The 21,430-nt window shown below is 31.5% G+C and overlaps 1 protein-coding gene, 1 long non-coding RNA gene and 3 other non-coding genes across 5 annotated transcripts in view; all 5 read left to right on the top strand.

Annotated features, from left to right (window-relative positions):
• LOC148272846 (uncharacterized) overlaps positions 1 to 21,430 on the top strand; it is a 187,087-nt gene that overhangs the window by 18,077 nt on the left and 147,580 nt on the right. The window lies entirely within an intron of this gene.
• On the top strand, positions 14,752 to 14,823 carry TRNAG-UCC (transfer RNA glycine (anticodon UCC)). The gene has a single exon. It is a non-coding gene; the product is annotated as a tRNA-Gly (tRNA).
• LOC148272855 (uncharacterized) lies at positions 17,053 to 18,232 on the top strand. Its single transcript, XR_015824747.1, has 2 exons — positions 17,053 to 17,107; positions 17,240 to 18,232. It is a non-coding gene; the product is annotated as an uncharacterized LOC148272855 (long non-coding RNA).
• TRNAE-CUC (transfer RNA glutamic acid (anticodon CUC)) lies at positions 19,928 to 19,999 on the top strand. The gene has a single exon. It is a non-coding gene; the product is annotated as a tRNA-Glu (tRNA).
• On the top strand, positions 20,164 to 20,234 carry TRNAG-CCC (transfer RNA glycine (anticodon CCC)). Its single transcript has one exon. It is a non-coding gene; the product is annotated as a tRNA-Gly (tRNA).

Below are 21,430 nucleotides of genomic sequence, written 5' to 3'. Positions count from 1 at the left end.
TAGAATTATGTGGGTCATGATTATTAAATGATGCCCGACGAAAATTACTTACGTGGGATTTATTTTTCACTGAGTTTACAATAGTAAAAATAATATATAATCAAGAGCTTTAGAAATTAAACGTCACGTATTCGTAGGCTGTCAGCATAAAAAGAGAGCGATATCTCTTGTGTTATAGTTTTTATAACGTTTTGACAGCGCCCTCTGTTGACCCGTTGGCCGGTCTTGAATTTCGTGAATTTTCAGGCACATGACTTCTCGACAGCTTATAGCGGTATAGCTAGGCTGTCTGCGACAAAACAAGCAAAAAATAACCATGGTAACGATATTTGTTTTTCCGTACGACGTCGGATACATTTTCTACAATGGTTTAAAATATACATACTTTGAATTACCCGAAAACAAGACGTTTATTGCCCTATGGGTTAAACGGCGCGTATTACGTTACCACACCATCTTATACACAATCTTTGTTAGAAGCGCACTCAGCGGGCATGCCGTGTGATGTAAATGTGACGTAACGCTAATGCCAGCCGTTTTGTATATTATGTGCTTATTTTTAAAACAGAAAATAAAAAATGGAAAATATTTTTGTACACATTGATAGTTATATCCTAAGAATCGTAAAAATTCGCTCTAAATATTTTATAAATTTTAAACATTATTCTTAATTTGTGAAAATTCCGAATTAGATACAAAATGCCGAACACACCGGTGTACTAATGTCTGTCAATAATCCGGCTTCTCCTAATTAAGTTTCCTGTAGTTTCCTCTTCACTTAGCAAATACGGTGAAGTTCCGCAACTAAACCACATCCGACTATCCTGCCAGTCCCTCACACAATAGTTAAGGCAGTTAGAAGGAGCATTCCTTTTGCAGTAAATATAAGCCCCGTACATAGAAAGCAGGGCAAAAAATAAGCAACTCCTCTCTAAGCGGTGCTAGACTAACTAACTTTGCTAACTCCTTTCATGAAATGCCTCCAAAGTATATATCGTACATTTGTATTAATGAAAAATACATGTCAAAGAAAATCCACCTTCAGGTTACCGTTTGATTCAGGGCAGACGAAAAAAAATTGATCTCCGGGTCAGCCCAAAACCAGGTTTGCTGATTATGTTTTGCCTTAGCCTCTTCCAAGAAAAAATAATTATCTTCACACACGGGCATCATAAGAAGTCCTAGTTAGTTCAGATCTCAACTGAAATCCCCGTCCGGCATAACTGGATAACATCTGGCACTCATTAATCTGCATAATTCGAGTTTTACTGTATTGTTATACAACATAATATGTAGTGTTATCAACAAGTTAATCAATGACACTAGATATAAATGGTACCAACATTCCATACAAAAAATCCATAAAATATCTTTGACTAACAATGAATTAATGCTTACTAATGAATTAAGCCGAAAAATATTAAATTTTGTTCTACTCTCACTTAGGTTACAATTTTTTCACCCATTAATACCAAATGCTCACTCGTACAAGCATTACTACTACCCATTCTATATTACGCTGATGTTTCCATGACTGATTAAGGCTGTGAGCAACTCGATAAACTTGAACGACTTCAGAATATATGCATAAATTGCATAAGGTATATTTTTGGTTTAGAAAATATGATCACGATTCTGATTATCGTAGGCAACTGAAATGGCTCGAAATTAGACAAAGGAGTGACTATCGCGCCCTTTTACTTCTGTTCACTGTACTTCATAGTCCTAACGCACCTATATACCCCCGTGAAAAATTTCAACTCAAAGCGTGATAACAGTTCATGGTTTACCTCTTCGTTTTAAATCTCAAAGCACCCTCTTAATACCCATCCACAATTTATTCGTCTTTCTTCTTTAACTCATATAGTGTCCATGCGGCTCGACTGTGGAATCATCTCAATAATAAAGGTGTTACTACAGTATCTTTGTTTAAATCACGTCTAAAGAAACATCTCCTTTCTCTTCCTTAATCTCTCCTCCTTTCCTCTTTGACATTGACATTGAGTTATAGTATTGATTTGAGGTAATTTAAATACAAATACAGTTATTTCTATTTTTGTATACCTTTAGCTATTTTAATTTTTATTTTCTATCGAATATATTTTGTAACTAGAATTATATAAATAAAACTTTCGTTTTATTGGTTGGTTAAAAGAACTTGCCATTGCTTGCTAATGTACAATTTACATTATGTAGAAAACGCTAAATAAATTAATAAAAAGCAAAGGCATAACAATAAGTGATTTATTGCCTTATGTATTTGATTTGGGTGTATACTGTTAGTATTATAAAATAGGATTGTATTCATTTGTAAATTATTCCTTGATAATGAATGCGGTAGCAGCTCAGAAAAAGTTAATATGAAGTGGTTAAATACAAAGTATTTTTATTTTTATTTAAATTACACTCTTGAACGATTTTGAATGCTTACTGTTTTTGTATAAATAATATATATTTAAATTTATAACAAAAATACCAGTCCCGAAGACATCGGGAAAGCGATGAAACCTGTCACTGGTTTTTCCAAGTTTGCGGATTTAAGTATCACCTGTCATTTATTTATGTAATAAAATAAATATTTGAGTTCTGATTTTTAACAAGAACGGCGCTTCACCTTAGTTAAGATGTCTGCCCAACTTATATAAGATTGTTATCACGAATATTTTAATCAATCAAGAACAAAATAAAACAACAAAAATCATAACTAAACATAAAATAACCGGCATTTTCCGTTTCCAAAATCAGGTTTTAGTGAAAATCGTTTTGACACCCTTAATAGGCATGTACCTTTATTATGAATGTGTATACCCTTGTGTAATACCTGTATACGTTTGTATAAATGGGGGTGTGGGTGCACCTTAATGATCATTTGTCTGACCTTGTTTCATAGAACAAGAGATGCCCCCTCCCGTAGCTCAAAAATAATTAAAAAGGTTCAGCATTTTTAATAAACGTTTCAGCGTAAGATAAAAATAAACTGAAAAGTCACACCTCAGATTCTTAACAAATATCCCCGCGTTTACTTGTGTCCTTTAAGTAAAAATACAGCACATAGATATTTATTAATAATTAAAATTACTTTTATTTTGCCCTTTTAATCTCAGATCCTAGTCTACTTAGTTCTTTAAATGAACATTATTAGTTCGTAAATAAATAAATATGCTAAAAATCTCAAGCAATTTTATGACCCAAAGCAGCACCTCCCTAGTATGTATAATATGTATTTTTATCTCAACTAATACCCATTGAATTTTGTAAAATAAGTAAAATTTGTTAGTCCACAAAAAAAAAACTTTGCTTTTAAATTCTCAAAAAAAAATATTTTTTCCACAATAAATCAGTTTAAGAGAAAACGCGGTGGCTGAGAATTTGATTTAATAGGTATTTTAACATTGTTTTTCTGTAACTCTCTCGCAAATGCCTTCCCAATACTATGCAAAAAAGACAAATGCACGACGAATTAATTTTGCCTAACTAAAATCGACGTTTCGCTGTCCCGTTTTCCGCACCTTAAAGCTTAACCTATTTAAAAAAATCTGTGCCGGTACCACGTCGGTACCTTTTGGATTTATCAAATCATATTTGCATATCGTACGTCCGAAGATGGCAGATAAAAGTGGGCGCTTTTCAGGGTTTTTGGATGGTCCTCGTTCCTATAATAAACCATTTATATTTTTTTTAATAAGTTCTATAAACTTAACTTTAGAGACACGCCAATTATTCAGTAACATTATGTTTTAAACATTTTCCGGCATAAGGATTTAAGTCTCAAATGCCCATTGGCATTAAAATCCTTTCAACCATGAAAAAACACTAATTAGTCTCCTGAAAAGTTGAGTTTTTGGAGAAACTGTAGTTTAACTCTCGTATGCAAGTATGTATATATTAGGTATTAATATATATAAGTTGTGTCCAATTTTTTCCAAATTTAAAAAGGGAGTACCAAGAGCTTTCTTTTTTTAAATTGTAAAAGTAATACATCATTCGAAAGAAAATTTTCAGTTCTACTAGATATTGTACTTTTACTTTACATGTCGCACCTTTAGGACGAAAATAACTTAACTAAAAAAAAGCTTAAAATGAACGACTTCGATGAACATTATCCATCTTTTTGCATTAAAAAAAAACAACATTCTGGTGGGAATAGGAAAAAACCGTTACATCTGTCTCTTTCATTAAAGAGTATACTCAGAGAATTTAGATTTCGTGTCAGTACGGAAGCAACGCTATTAGTGTGGTGTTTACATTGCTGTGTGAAGAACGCAACGCAGACAAACATATAGTGACCGAAAGCCGGTTCTGTCGATTTTATTCCGATACTAATGGCAAGATTACTTTATTTTTTTTAATGTAAAAAACGCAACATTCGGGCGGGAATAGGCCAAAACCTATTTTTTATTTAAAAAGATAGATTCCGTATCAGTACGGAAGCGACGCAATTAGTGTTGTGTTTACATTGCTGTGTGAAGGACGCAACGCAGACAAACATAAAGTAACCGAAAGCCGGTTGAGTAGATTTTATTCCGATACAAATAGCATGTTTGTATTATTTAAAAAAATATTAAAACGACCAATTTAGCTTTTTGATTATTTCGTTCCGACTTACCGATAATCTTAGTGACTTATTTAGGTTTATGTCATTTCGTGAATAAATAAAAACATGTGTTTGGTGACCTGATCTGACCGAATAAAAATTATGTCATTATCTTATTTATCAAAGTGCTTTTGTTTGTTTTTTTTTCAATAGAATAATGACTCATTAAATAAATGTCCCGTTTAAACTTATAATTTATTTTTACTACGCTTTTTTTCATAGATTCATAGCTAAAGGCCTTGGTATAATTTTTAACTTAAAATTTGGTGCTTACTTCGAAAAATACGAAACAATCGACAAAAGAATACGAAGGTGTCACAATTTACATTCTTCTTTCGTAATTTCCCAAAAAGTTGATTTTTTGAGTTGAGTCATTTTCGTCCTAAAGGTGCGATATGTCATTTTATTTTAAAACAAGCCTTTAAAATGGAATGTCGAGTAGACGAAAATGAGCTTTTTCGACAACCCATTCTGTCGCGTCAAATCGAGGGAATTGAATTTTTAAGTTTTGTAATTTTTAAGTTACTCCGTTCGTGATGTTACAAGTTCTCGTTAGAGAGTTCTGCTCATTGGTGAGTTGGCATTCCGGAAACCGGAAGTCTATCATGTACATTTGGTAAAAAAAGCATTTACATTAATAATTTAAAAACTATTGGGACTAATTTTATGCCTAAGTATGTACGAGATATTGTGTATCTCGTACCTAATTTTTTTAAGTATTTAAACCTATCACAAACTCATAAAATTAATATTGATACTGGGAAGTTTACCTGCTATAGCTTTAGAACAAGGATATTAACAAAAGTTTGGTTCAGAACTCAGAACTATAATCTTTTGAGAGTTATCCAGTATTATTTGTGTTTGAACATTCCATCGGAACATTTCTAATGCGAGATTATTTCACCATAGTGTTCATTGAATCGTATTAAAGACAGATTAAATACTCGTCCCAATTCAAAACAAGCTAAGTCCAGTAAACAAAGTATTAGAGAAATGTCTTTTATTTAATTTATTAAAAGAAAACAACAGCCATTGTAAAAAAAATATAATATTTAGAAATAAACCAAAATTATAGGCCAATTAAAGTTTTCTAAATATTAGTTCATACAATGCAAAAAAAAAAAAAAAACGTACCTGTGAAAAGTCACTCGGTATAATTCCACTAGTAAAGAATTAAATATAGCCAAAACAATGAAAAACCACATAATAATTTATTTATTTTGTTTTTTGTTGACTGCCTTAAAAAATCCATCAGCGGATGCACACGGAGTCACCCCATAGTATTTAGGCATACAAGTAGAACTAATCCAACACACGCTATAATATATGAGATAAATCAATGTAGATTTTTTAAATATTTTTTTATTTGACACTTTATATACATATACAATAAATATACATATAAAGGCGGGCATATTGCCTTAAGGCAATTTCTTCCTACCTACCCAAACCGTTCAGTTTGAGAAAATTATAAATACATGGACATATTGAATCTTACAATTTCATACAAAAATTAGAAAACAAAGATTAACAAAATAAAAATACATTTAAAAAAATTAACATTTGACTATGAAGAGTGGAGAGGGGATGGGAAGGAAAGGAGAAGGATAAAGGAACAATTTAAATATTTAGATAGTGACATTTCAATCTTGACTTAAATGTAAATAAAGAAGGGGCGTCTCTAACATCAGTGGGTAGATTATTCAACAATCAAGCGGCTACTACTGAGAAAGAGGAGGCAAGAAAATTAGAGGTATGACAGGGTATTAAAGGGGTTCTCTCGTTACTAGAACGAAGAGATAGTCCGTGTTGTGAAAGAGGTTGGATGAGGTCTCTCAGATAAACAGGCGAAGTGGGATTATTTAAAATATTGTGAAGAAGTGATAGAATGTGATAGGGCAGATCACAAACCTTGCAAGGAGGAAGTCTGTGCTACGGCAAATCGGATAAAATTGCTTTCTTATACGCGGTAAAAATAACAGTATTTAATTTCACAGCAAAGTTTGTCGAAAATGTATGATTTTTTAAAAAAAATAATCTTCTTTGAACTGAGTAACAAGTTCTTCTGAATCAGCCAAGAATAGAGTATTGTGTCAGATATCCGGTTTCCGGGGAGCCAACTCACCAATCAGCAGAACTCACCGACGACGTCACGGGCGGAAAAATTTCAAAATTACAAAACTTTAAAAAATCATTGCGCTGATAATACGATACACAATTATTATTTTTTGCTTAGTTTAGTCTATACAAATAAAAAAATTAAAGGAAACCACTTAACTTTCTTATTGTACAATAACTTAGGCTCTAAAGAGCTAGCGATAGTAAATTATCGCCAGTAGGGAAATATCACATACTACGGATACCAATAAAAACATGTGAAATTGATTTAGAATAATTAATTGTATTTTCAAAATCAAAATGGATATTGTAGAGAAATGTTTTCATACATAAATTTAAAGAGAACTTCAAAAAATACGTCGCTAGAAAAACGGGACATGTTTGGCCTTGACAGTTATGACGTCATGATTCGTGATAGTGTTTTAAATAAATTTCAATGCCAGGAACAAATAAAAATTAATCGAGACGTATTAGGGGCGTGGCCAATGGAATGATCGTTTTTCCGGGAATTCAAAATTACAAATTAAAAATATTTTTTATGCTACTACTTAGCAAAAAAAAATTTTTTTACTGGAAGGTATTTCATAGACCTTTATTACTTAAAATGTTTTTAAAAAACCCGAAATTTCCCTATTCAAAGAATTTTTACTTGAAATAGAGAGTGAATACGCAAATCTTCTACTGCAGGTTTGTTGGCTTTGAGGAATCCTTTGATTGCGAAAATAAATTTGGCTCTCAAAAAAATCTTAATTCTTGTACTGCTGATCTTTGGCTCTTTTAAATAATAAGTTTACCGACCACTGGGCTAGGCTATAGCCATATCGATTAATCTACAGCGCAACATTTCCCACTACAAGACCACGGTCCGACTCTTAAGTAAAAAATGATACACAGCTTACATTTTTTCTGAAAGGTAACGCTTGGAATTATCATTTTATTTTTAAACTTTTGACATTGTTATCAGGATCGCAATAAGAAATCCAAAGACCTTAGAAGTCGGGAGCCCCCTTTTGGTGACAGAGAAAATATACATATTCTTTTTACATGTATACAACGTAGGTACTTAATAGACAAGCAGACATTGAAACAGGTCTAGAGGCAAAACTAGATGTTTGAAGTTTTAACGCCTTGGGTAACAAGGAAAACTGCGCCTTTAAAAACTGAATTTTTGGTAGTGATTTTACCACTAGATTTTTTTACTATAGTCCTTAAAATGTAACATGATTAGAATGACAGTTGTCAGAAAAAGTGACGGCATAACTTTGTAGTAACGTCAAAGGAGTTATTTATATTGACACACGAAAAATCATTTGTATCTGGCGTGTTAATTTATTTTTTAATAAAATGCTTGAAATATAAATCAACATTAATATATAAAATCAGCTTTAAAACTAAAAGAAAACTAAAATAAACCTAATTATTAACGACGTTCTTACAAGGTTACATCATTTTGCAAAAACCTTCGAGATGGGACAAATTGATCAATATAAATTGATCGAATAAAAAAATTGTTCGTTTGATGTTGTTTATGAAAAAAGTATAAATATCTCATTTTTTGGTGAACAATTATGTTAAACACACTATAATAGACTTGTTTTTTCGTTTTTTATATCAATTTTCGGAAGCAGAGTTTCATGATTGCATGAAATAACTGATAAAATCGATTTGATCAATGATCAAGAATTTCCCATCACTAATGAAATTAGTTTGACAGCTGTCATTCTAATCAAGCTATATTTCTAGCGGCCTCCGTGGTGTAGTGGTCAAGACGCTTGACTCACGCACGGAAGGTTCCGGGTTCGATTCCCGGTGAGAACACAAAAAAATAAAATGTGATTTTTCTCAAGCCTGGGTGCTCTGTGATGTAATTCACCACTGTAATAAGTCCACCTGGCCTGTTGTGGTACAAAAAAAATGTAAAAAAAAAAAAAAAATATTTTAAGGACTATAGTTTAATAGTTTTTCGTTAAATTATGAATGAATTAATAGTTCGGGACATGGGATTATCACTTATTTGAACATAAGATGACCCCTCTAAATGCCTAGACTAAAAACACTTTTCATGAAATACTTTAAAATAAAATCCGTTTTTTTTTGCAATTTTACAAAGTTTTTTTTTTGAGGGTGAAGGCCCCCAGCTAGCGTGCCATAGCGGTTATCGGGTGTCATTTTTATTTAATTCGAACACCAGAATTGTTAAATTATTTTAACTCCAGGTGATACTCCAAATAGTGTTTTACCTATACTGTTCAAGAAAAAATGACTAATCACAGGTTTAATTTAGTAATGAGACTACACCCAAATATTCCGTGTCGGATTAATATGTACAGGACATACCTAATATTACAAATTATCACCAACAAACCCACCTTAAAACATATTTACAAGCTCTATAATAATACCATAATAATGTAAAAATAATGTTTGCTTGTGTGTGCTGCGTACAGGCGACGATTTCATTATTCCTTGACAAATCTAGGTGAAAAGGGGGTGGCAGAACCAATAATAGGGGCAAAAATAGATAGAGACAACACCGGGTATACCTAATCGTAGTAAAGAGTGAGAAAAAATAGATTACGGCGAATTGTGAAAAGCCATGGCAGATATTCTAAGAAACGGCATAATACGTATATGGCACAAACTTGTAAAGAAGAATGATGATTTAATCACTGAGGTATAATTAAATAGAGATGATGCTTCATAGAACGGTGGTTTAAAATCATGTTCTGAAAAATGAGCGTAGTCGCGTCAACATTGCCGCGCAAAACGCGCAGTAGAGTAAAAAGACCAACCGTCTATGCCACTTTAATGTAAAGCTGTATATCGCGCCATTTTACGCTGTTTCACGTTTACTGACTACAAGTTTAGTTCCGGAACCTAAGTTGAATGGAACGCAAGACGGGTGCTAAGTGCTGTATCTAGTGTATACATTATCATCATTCCTTTCGGCACCTAATGGTGCATAGGGCACTGCATTGGTACACCAATTGCAGTGTACCTTTTACATGAAGGTAAAATGATCAGTCTTAGGCTTCAGGTGCCAATCTCGAGACTGAAATATTCTAGTGTAAAAACACGTTTTTTAAACAAACATTTCTTGTCAACCATGTCGGGAATCGAACCCGAGACCTCTTGCATGGTGGGCAAACGTGCTGATCACTACACCACGAGGCTGAGTGAATACATATGTAGGTCTAGAATTACAACCGTCCATGCGCTCGGTAGCTGCAAGACTTGTTGTTATCTAACTTCTATTTTTATAAATTTGTTTTTTATTTCATTTTTTAAAATATCACTAAAACTCTAAACTCCATTGTCAAATAAAAAAATAGAAATGTAAATAGGGGCTAGATTTCTTACTGTCCATGCGCTCTGTAGCTGCAAGACGTGTAATCTAGCTCCTATATATATATCATAACTGGAGACGAGAAACAAGAATCCTAACCGTCCATGCGCTCTGTAGCTGCAAGACGTGTTGGGATATTTATTTATTGTACAGCGCCCTTGATGTGATTTTCACAAAAACGGCGCTGTATAAATTATCCAAATATAAATAAATTTATATATATTAATATTAATGGGTCTAATCAATAAAAAAAGCAAAATGCTTACGGTATATCGTCAGATCACCCAAGCGGTATTTTTTTCAACAAGATTCTGACTGGTACAAAAAGAAGCAAATAAAGTTCAGGCGTTGCCTGGTAGGTAAAATAATTAATTCTTCTGATTTTCGAAATCGATTTTTTAATTTTAAAGCAATTTTCGTCAGAGGGGGTGAATGGAAACGGATTTTAATATTTACCACTAAATAGCTTAATACTAACTAAAATAAAATCGTTGAAATAAAAAAAATAAAAAGGCAGTTTACTTATTTGTTTTTTGGTCACTAAACAGAAATATATAAATCAAGGCAAAATAATACTGAGAAAAAGTTATAATATGCCTCCAACAAAGGTAGTAACAGAAATTGCAATATACAAGTGTATTAAAAGTAATTATTTAGATTATATCGGGAACGTTATCTTTTAGCATACTGAACTGTATGGATCAAGTAATAATAATCGCGAGTTAAATAGTGATTTTTGACGGTATTTTGGGTATAACGGTGGGACTGGGATAGTGGTAGGATTGGGAGCTGGTGGCGGGGATAGGAAATGCGAGAAAAATAGAGCTAAAGTTACTAATTTGTAAACATACCTTGTTTTAAGTGACCATCACGAATAATAGTATGTGTTTTTTTATTGAATTATATTTAATGGACGTCAAAATTATCGTCGATTAAATTTGATTAATCGTATCGCGAACTAGAATGTATGATGTATGCCTAGAGAGCGTATTGGCGATGAACGAAAATAAGTCAAAAGTGATGGTATTTAAGAGGAGAGGTGAGGTTACTGACTGTATAATAAATGTAAACAACGAATGTCTTGAACAGGTAGAAGAATTTGTGTATCTGGGACGTATGTTTTCAAGAGATGGAAAAGTAGAAAAAGATGCTAAAAGGAGAGTGAATGCGGGCAACGAAATGAACGGCGTACTAAGCACAGTAATTGCTAATAAAAATATGTCAATCGAAGCTAAACTGGCAGTGCACAACGGAGTTTTAGTCCCAACACTTATGTGTGGAAGTGAAATATGGAACTGGCAGAGGAAGTATGAAAGCCGAGTGAATGCGGTCGAAATGCGATCTCTTAGACGAATGTCTGGGAAATCAATGTATGACAGGGTTACGAATGATGAAATCAGGAGAGAGTGTAAATCTGAGTCAAGTATAATTGATAAGATTAAGAAAGGGTCTCTGAGATGGTTTGGTCACGTAGAACGAATGGACGACGAAAGAATGGTAGAACAAGTACATATGGTGAAAATGAACGGTAACGTGAGACGAGGACGACCAAGAAAGACGTGGCATGATCAGATAAACCAAAATCTTAAGTTTGGTCATGTCAAAAGCAGACAGAACCGAAGGGCATGTATGACAAGATGTATGAATGTGGAAGATGCTAGAAATATATGACAGGATAGACGTGTGTGGCGGTCCATTCTCTCTGCCAATCCTACGGGGAAATGGCGTGATGGTAGTAGTAACAAACTCCTTAAAATGAACACAATATAATTCGGCATTGTCGACCCATTGTGAAATTTTCGGGCGGTGCGGCGACTACAGCAATTAAGTACGACATTTGTTTCCTACACTTCACTGTCAATATTTACAGAACTTCATGAGCGTGTAAACGTCAAAAATCTCTTAATTGCCTGTAGAATAACGTATACATTATATGTATTACATCAATGAGTTGTGCAGCTTTTATTGAACATATGTTTTCTTTTAAACTAGGAGGAACATATTGTAAAAAACTAGAACCTACCCTCGTGTCAGCAAACTGGAACATAGTCCAATTAATTTGTTCTAAGTGGCCCCCATTGACCACTTAGCGTTGTCACCGTTTTGAATTTCCAATTAACCTGTGGAATGCTTTGTAAAATCAACGGTATCTCAATTGGCAATTTTTCCGCAGTCAAATTTCCATTTCTTCTCAAAATGGCGTCAGTCTGTTTAAATGTTCAACTTATTGTGCCAGTAAACGGCCTGTAAATTATACATAATATGTTCTTGGTAAATTTTAATTAAAAAAAAATGTTATTAAAAGTTTATATTAATTCTTAAAATGTTATGAACTTACTTAATAAAGCATAAATAAATCAAATAAATACATGTTCACTGCTAATAATTATATTAGTACATTTTTTTTACAGAGTTAGAAAATATTATGATCTTTATATATATAATTCCTCTGTACGTGTGATGTCACCGAACTTCTCCTAAACGGCTTAACCGATTTGCGTGCGGTTTTCAGAGAAATATAGATCTTTGCGCTGTGCTTGTTCGTAGATATTAAAATCTTCAATCTAATATGTAAAAAAGAACTTAGGAGCATACATGTTTTATTCATCGATCTACCAGGGTTGCATTCGAGGAGAATGCATCTACAAAAAAATTGAAAGATGTTGTTTTTTTTGTGTATAAAAAAAGTGCGTTTTTAAATGTTTACAAACAACATTAGTTTTTTGTGGATCTCAATCAGATTCTTTTTTTAAATTCCTTATAATTTCTACCCATTTATTTATTTTTACTGGATATTTGGTAATACAAAAATAATATTGAATTCAATACATTAAAAAAATCGTATTCTTACATATTATATACTCCCTTCTGTTGGTGAAAAGACCGGAGTTTGACGTTTGCAAAAAGAATGACATATTTGAAAACATATTTATTTTATGTTTTGAAATTCAACCATAAACAAGTATTTAGGTACCTTCTTAAATTCAATATTGGAATATTGTTAATTTTTAGTTTTGGAATTTAATTACAAACAATTACCTAGGTACTTACTTATTAATGAAAAGTCTTTTTCTAAGATAATAACAGGAAAACCAACGTTCGGGCAGGACACCGTCTGTCGGGTCCGCTAGTATTTATATTTATTGTTGTATTTATATGTATTTATATTTAATATTGTATTTATATCTGATAGAAAAAACATAATTATTTTATATGAATAAAGAAGAATAGGTGTTAAAAACAGTTTAATTAAGTAGGCAGTCAATATATTTACTAAGCAAATAAAATTACAAAGGATATAATTTATATAACGTTTTGTCAATGTCAAAGAGTAATTCATCATCACCATTCCCTTTCCAAGAAAGGACACTGTATTGGTACATCAATCGCAGCGTATTTTGATAATTGTTTGTTTCATAAAGGACTAAGAAATATTCTAGTATAAAACTTTTTTTTTAATATTTCATGTCAACGATGTCGGGATCGAACCAGAGACCACTTTCGTGGTAGGCAAATGCTTTGACCACTAAACCACGAGGACTTAATCTTTATCAAGTTCACTATTGAAATATCACGCAAAATGAGGAAATCATACCATTGTGCTATTTTAAAACGAAAGTTTTTTTTTAAATTGCGCGATAATAAAAAATAAAAAAACATAAATTAGATAAAAACAATAATTTTTAAAGGTATTTTTGTTAAAAAATATAAGATTTATGTAAATAAAATATAATTACTTTTAGACTGGCAGATTACGCCATTTCAAATTTAGACTAAACTTTAATATCTGGGATCTCAATAAAGACTAATTATCGAACTAAAATTTGATGTAATAATTTGAAGATAACAAATTGAAAAATTGAAGCGAAATTTTGTTTTTTTGTTTTCAAAAAGAAATACAAGCATTTTAAATAACATTCATTTTTGTGACATTTTTCTTTATTTCTACGTAAAATTATGTCTTCGGTAATACTTTAAAAAATGATTATTTAAAAAAATATTTTAGTTAAAATCTTTTTTAAAAGAAGATAATTCTTGTTGTAATATTCAATTTATAATAATGTCTAATTAACGTTTTTATGGCCCTTGTACCTGCCCTTATCGGTACCGGTACCGGTAGACATACGATACGGTACATATTGAGACCATGATAAAAAAAATTAAATGAAATAGGATAAAAATCTCAAGAATGCAAACTATTAAAATCATACTTAATAAATCAGAAGAAGTATACCTTTGTAAATAAAAAAAAGGAAAATAAAAACAGTAAATTTTAGAGAAAAGGACGATGGAGACTAATAAACCATGGACAGAAATTATACAATAAACTACCAGACAAAACTAAACAAAAGACTCAGACAACCTTTACCAAAGGTGTTAAAAATATTATTATTAACAGTAGAATGTGAATTTAAAAAATATATTTAACCCGTAAGGGTTTATCAATAAAAAATTTAAAAAATTAAAAAATAATAATAAGTTTTGAAAACGTGTTTACAGTACGATTATACAATGATTAATAATAAAATTGTGATTACATTTTCACTTTCATTAAAAAATTAGTTGTCTTCTCCGCCGCGCTGGTCGCTACGTTTAAATTTCCTAGATAAAAAAATATTCATAAAATGTAGTTATTCATTAAATTTTAATGTTGTGTAAGCTTTTATTAAGTTTTACGAAAACTTACCCAGCGGCGATGGTGGTGTAATGGTCAGCATAGTTGCCTTCCAAGCAGTTGATCCGGGTTCGATTCCCGGCCGTCGCACGTAATATTTTTGTTTTACGCTTTATTTTTTTTCAAGGATAAAGTAATAAATATTTGTGTAAAAACAAAATAATAATAAAAAAATATAAATGCGAAACACCATATTTCATACTACAAAAGTAAAAACTAAGTACATCATAGACGTCTTTTTTTAAATAAACGCGTTTCAAGTGCGAACTATATCGAGTTTTAATTCGTTGGCCATTGTGGACTCCATCCTCCAATGGACTTTCGTCGTGAAAAGTAATTGGAATATTTTAATTTAAGTACATAAATAATAACACAGTTGCGTTCAATAACGGGTTTCTGTGGTTGGAGCATCACCTATAAAGCTTGCGGTCCCAGGTTCGCTTCCTGGTAAGATCGACGTGAAATATTAGTTTTATACGTGGTTTAACACCGCAATATTTCATTCCCATTCCACACTGGTACCTGAAGCGTAAGACTGATCCTTTATGTAACAGATGATCAAGATGCGCTGCATTTGTTTATGCACCATTGGGTGCGGATAAGAAGATTATATTTCTTTCTACAAAGTTTGCACGTATATCGTGATTTGCTTTTAAAAAATGGCAAATTGTGAGCTAAGAAATTATCTAAGATAAGGCTAGGATAGAAATAACGTCTCTCTTAATTAAAAGTGGTGTACAGTTTGTAAAATAAGCCTTAAAATGTATTATACTTAATTTTATCTTGTTTCGTGTCAATATTATAACAATACGTAATTTACGCAATATTTGTTATTTATGGATGTGCCAACATATTTAGATTATACAAACGAAATTATGTTGTGCCTAGTAATTCCATTGTAATAAAAAATATGTGATAATGTTAAAACGGTTTAAACCAATGGTCAAATAAAACATTTTATAATGTTTAAACAAATGGCCACAATATTGTCACTACGATATTCACTTTTCAATTTGGTGACACGTAGTTATTAATTATTTAAAACACCGACAATATGTATTCAAGTGTAGGGCACATTACGGTTCTCAATCAAATTATTATAATTCGTATATCCGCACCGAATATTGCAAAGGGAACTGCATCAGTACTCCAATGACAACGTATCGGCGATCATTTATTATACTTATACACTATACATAAAGGCAAGATGATCAGCATTGCGTCTCAGAAGAAGCTATGAAATACTGCAGTAAAAATCATGTATTTAATAAATTGGTATTTTCTGTCAGCCATGTCGAAAATTGAACCTGTGACCTCTGACCCCTCTTAAAATGTTTAAGAACTAATTAAAAGCACTCTACCAGGATCCAAGGCCCCGTCTTGATAACAATGGTATGTTAACAGAGGTGCCTATCTTCAATTTTAGGTACTTATATTTTTCATCTAAAATATAAATATTTGTACAAAAAATTTAAGTATCTTCGACGGTAGCATAAAATTTATTGAACATGTTGTCAATTAACAATTATAAAAATATACATACTATTTTCATATGGAAAATTTGATTTTACTTTATAGACTATTGAAGAGAATTCCGTTAACTTTCGATTGTAATTTTCTTTAGAAAAACCGATGTTATATATATTATATGTCTACGAAAATGAGTATATTTGCAAAAAAACATTTGAAGTATTTTCGTCAGTAACATATAAATGAACATGATATAAAGAAAAAATTGTTTGCATATTCTGATTTTCATACAGAAAACTTAATTTTACTTCGTAGATAAAATTGTAATCGGGGCCTGCTTTACAATGGGAAGTTGACATTTATTTTCAATTTTATCTACAAAGTAAAATAAAGTTTTCTGTATGATAATATAATACGTATTCTCGTATGTACATCTTTAAAAAAAATCATGTTTAATTACAGGGTACCGATGAAGATACTCAACAGTTTTACACACATATTCGTTCATAAATTAAATATCGATTTTACCTTATACCGTCTCGATATGCATCGATAAAGATAGTGTTTGTAATCGCGGCAATGGGACCATGAAAATTTTCGTAGATTGTAGGCATAAGTTCTGATCAACAATCTCCACTCGTTTTACGTTTTCATGATTTACCTTAGTAGCCACTGAGTCCAAACTCCAAGATGATGGTTCCATTTTACACACATAACAATAATTCTACATCCGTCTGGACACAGAGAAACTAAAACATGTAAATTTGTTTTTTTTTTACATTTTGAGAATCGTTTATAAATTTATGTTTTTTTATGGTTATGTAAATAAAATTTGTCAAACACTTAAGCAATATACGTTTTTAATATGTTGCCTATCGTGAAAACACTAAAATATCAGTTTCTTGTAAGTTTTAGACCACCTGCCACGTTGTGTTCATTATATTATACTTATAATAAAAGTGTGATACCTATTTAATAAGTCATGTATTTTTAATATTCTTAATGTCTAACCTTTGCAAATAAATGTTTGTGGCAGGATGCAAAATTAGCAGTTCACAATGGAGTCCTGGTGACAACCCTCATGTATGGGAGCGAAGTATGGTATGAGGAAGTTCAGTGCTATGGGAAATTGGATATAAAAATGTTTTCTTGCACGCGGTAAAAATTAGAGCATTTAATTGTACGGCAAAGTTTCTCTAAAATGTATTAAAAATATCATAATCTACTACTTCAAATGACGCCACGAGTCTTCATAATCAACCAATGATTGAATGTTGTGATCGTTATTTTATTGTTTATGTGATATGTCATTACATTTTCATTTTTGATATTATTTTGTTTAAGTTATAAATTACATAACTACATTTTTTAAATATTTTTTTTGAATTGATTTGTGTCTTTTGACTTCTTTTAATATTGCTTTCTATTAAAAAGTTTGAAAGATTGCTTTAAATATTGCTGTTTTTTCTTTCAATTACCTTTAGTATATTTTAAAGGAACTTCTTAAAGTATTGCTTTTTCAAAAAAAATGTAATTAGTGTAATTTTTTATTATTTTTTATTCTGCTATTTTTAAAAACAAACTTTTATTTCTTATCTTTTAATTTTTTTGTTATTAATTTTCAAGTGTTATATTTTAAATTCCTTAAAATATGTGCTTTTTCTTTATTTTGTGCGTTTGAGATTTTTTTTCATTCTCATTTGTTAAAATTCTTATTTTAAAATTACTGATACTAAGTTTTTTTTCCCATTCCAATATACGTTCACAAATATTTTTTATTGCTTTTAATATATTTTTTTTACCTATTATTTTTGGGTTACTTAAATACAGTTCTTGAGCATGTTTTTAATTATATTTTTTATTTTACTTTTAAAATTACTTTTAGCATTGTTCTTTTTGTTAGTTTTAATATTATTTTTGTAATAATTTTAAATAAAAAAATATGGTTCATCGATAACCTTAGCATGTTTTATAATTATGAAAACTTCAATGGTCCATTAGAATAAAGTTAATTTTGTATACTCCAAAATCCAAAATTATTTAAATTGTACTGTATGTTTTCCTGATTGAAATAAAAATAGATCTCCGGTTTCTGGGAAGCCAACCCACCAATCAGTACAACTCACCGAAGAGAACTAGTGATGCCACGGGCGGAGCAATTTAGTCTATTAATAAATAAATTTTAAAAAATACCACTGAACTTCCTGATACATACGAGACCAAAAAATTCTTGAAGATGGACGTGTCAAATGTAGGAAAATTCGTCTTGCGTGCATGATAAGATGTATGAATGCAGAGGAATCAAGGTCTGTATGCAAAGAAAGAGTGATATGGCTTTCTATCTTCACGGACTACCCCCACGGAAAAATGGCGTGATGGTTTATTTGTTTTAAAATGTGGTCATTTTTTTCGGTTACCGTGTGTAATAAAATTTTAATAAAACCATAAAAATACTTGGCGTCATGCATCTTTACCGAAAATGATATAATTTTACAATAATTTTAAATGTTAGTGATGAAACTGATAGTCGATTGAGTCGGATACCGCATATCCGGTATATCCCTAAGCTGGATAGCCGGATATCCGGCTCATTATGTAATAAAACTAACTTAACAATGTTTTGAGTAAGACCAAATGTATGCAAAAAAATGAATTAATGTCCATATAATAGCGGATAAAATATTTTTAATATTGTTTTTACGCAAATGTATTTTAAATTAAAAAGTATATTTTGATAAACATTTTTTATTTGCGGGTTAAATTCTTTTTTAGGGTGTTTACTGAATACTGACGAACGTTGTTATAGAAAATATACTTTTTAAATATAAAGGGGTTACTTTTTTTTTCTCAAACACTAAATCAATTTAGTGGCGTTGATTTCATGAAAATGTCACTGTAAAATATTAGATATCTCCTGAATTTAAGCTACTATCTGGTATCCGGCCGGATAGTTACCGGATATTCTATAATAAATGAGGCAATGGTAACTCTTTTTTTTTAAATGTTTTTTACAAGGAAACTAAACAACGTACTTACTAAATGTAAGTAATAATAATTATCAAACCCTTATCCGCACCCAGCGGTGCGTAGGGCATTGTGTTTTAAAACCAAATGCAACGTAGAGGAAGGTAAGAAGATCAGTCTTATGCTTCAGGTGCCAGTCCAAATACAATTGGATATTTTAGTGAAAATCACCTTATAAATAAATATTTCATGTCGACTCTCCAGCATCGAACCCCGGACCTCAAGCATGGAAGACAAACGCGTCAACCACTTCACTACAAGGCAGACTTTTCTACACTTTATTTTTATTTTCCAGGATTTTTACCTTTCTATCAGCCATCGAGTTGAAAACTGTCGTCCAGAATTCTGGTTCTATTTTACACACAGAACTGTATTATTCATCAGCCCGGACACAGATAATGTAAATAAAAGCTTTTAGTAATAGAAAAGTTACTAAAAACGTTTAAATCATTTATTTAAATAACTTAAATTTTGGTAGGTAGGTATACATATTATTTTTTCCATCGATTAACCGTTGGCTTTATTCGTGTACGGTAAAGTTATCGCCAGAAAAGAGTGCCTACATTCACATAGTGACCGCAGTGTAAAAGTATTGCTAGCTTTGGTATTCTTATCTGACGATGCCTGTACTAATTTATTGATTTGTCATAAATACTCTCATACTTGCTACTGCAATATTATTTTCACAATTGTTCTCACCTCCGGTATGGTCTAGTGGCTAGGATACCTGGCTCTCACCCAGGAGGCTCGGGTTCGATTCCCGGTACCGGAATATATTTTTGTCCAGTTAATATATTTTTCTTTCCTTTTTTATGCTAGAATTTATGTTCTGATTACGTGAAATGTCTGAAAAATGCAACAAATGTGTATTAAAATACAAATAACACCTTTGTATGACGGAAGTTTTATTAGCTTTTGTCGACGTGGCAACCTTGAGCACTGCTGGTGTAGTGGTATCATGCAAGATTCCCATTCTTGCGACCCGGGTTCGATTCCCGGGCAGTGCACGAAATTTTTGATCATTTTTACTTTAGCGTTCTTATGATTTTTACAATTTTTTTTAAGATTTTCAAATATCTCGCTTTAAAAAAATGTAAATTAAGTTGTAATTGAGCGGAGTTAAATACCCGTATGCAGAGACAAACCTTAAGGTGAGGAAAGTACATTCTATTGTCTTCACCTTCGGGTTATTCTCTGCATTTGAAATTAGAATATACTTTCCTCACTTTAAGTTTTGTCTCTGCACACGGGTATTAATCATGTTCGAGTCCGCAAATGTAAAAAATTTGGTGTGCTTATTTTTTTTTCCTTTATTGAGGCTTGCTACCAAATCATGATAATGGCAGCCGAAAACCAGGTACAAATAATTACATTGGTACAACAAAATACACAAAATAGAATAATGGAAAACAAAATGCAGGTTCGCAAAAATAAAGAAATACAATATAAACAAAATGCAGGTTCGTAAACAAAAATATAATATAATAATATGCACTAACACACAAAATAATTGGTTAATAAAAAAACTAAACTTTTTACTTAATGTAATGTGACGTCAGTTTCCGAGACTTATGGGGTAGTTTATCTAAAATAGCATAAGGCGTTGGATTCATAGATCTGTAAAGTCTTCACCGTCTTAAAGCTGGATGTATGATTTGGTCATATAGAATTATATTAGTCCAGTAACCGCGAACGCGCATCAAACTGAAGCCGACTAAATTACTCATAAACGAGTAGTTTTATGTTTTGACGTTTGGGTTACTCTGTAGACGTCGCTTAGTACGCAAATGCCGATTTAAATTCAATTATGCCGCGTTGTGTCGTTTGTAAGTGTCAAAATACCACTGTGATTAAAAGGAAATACGGAGGGATCATCGTTCATGTGTAAGAAGCGAATTCACAAATGATATTATTTAGAATTCGGTTATTTTCTATCTGTCAGACTGTCAAATAAAATTTGGTGAACATTTTGTTAGAATTGCCAGGGTAGTCGAATTTTTTACTCGGCTTTCTATTAATAAGCCTTAGTATAATATTACACGGTACTAATTACTTAATTACTAAGAAAATAATTATTTAATCATTTTTTTTACGTTTGCCCAGTCAAAGTACCTTATTTTAAAAATAGTCCAGTTAGTAAAATATTTTTGGTAGGAAAACATAACACAAAATTATCTTATATTTGTGTATATTGTTCATGGTC

This window comes from Micrasema longulum, unplaced genomic scaffold, assembly GCF_059751315.1.
Source record: "Micrasema longulum isolate JH-2025_06_02 unplaced genomic scaffold, ASM5975131v1 h1tg002175l, whole genome shotgun sequence".
NCBI classification, from domain to species: Eukaryota; Metazoa; Arthropoda; class Insecta; order Trichoptera; family Brachycentridae; genus Micrasema; species Micrasema longulum.
Note: the sequence above shows the minus strand (reverse complement) of the source record. Positions and strands in the feature narration are given on the sequence as shown.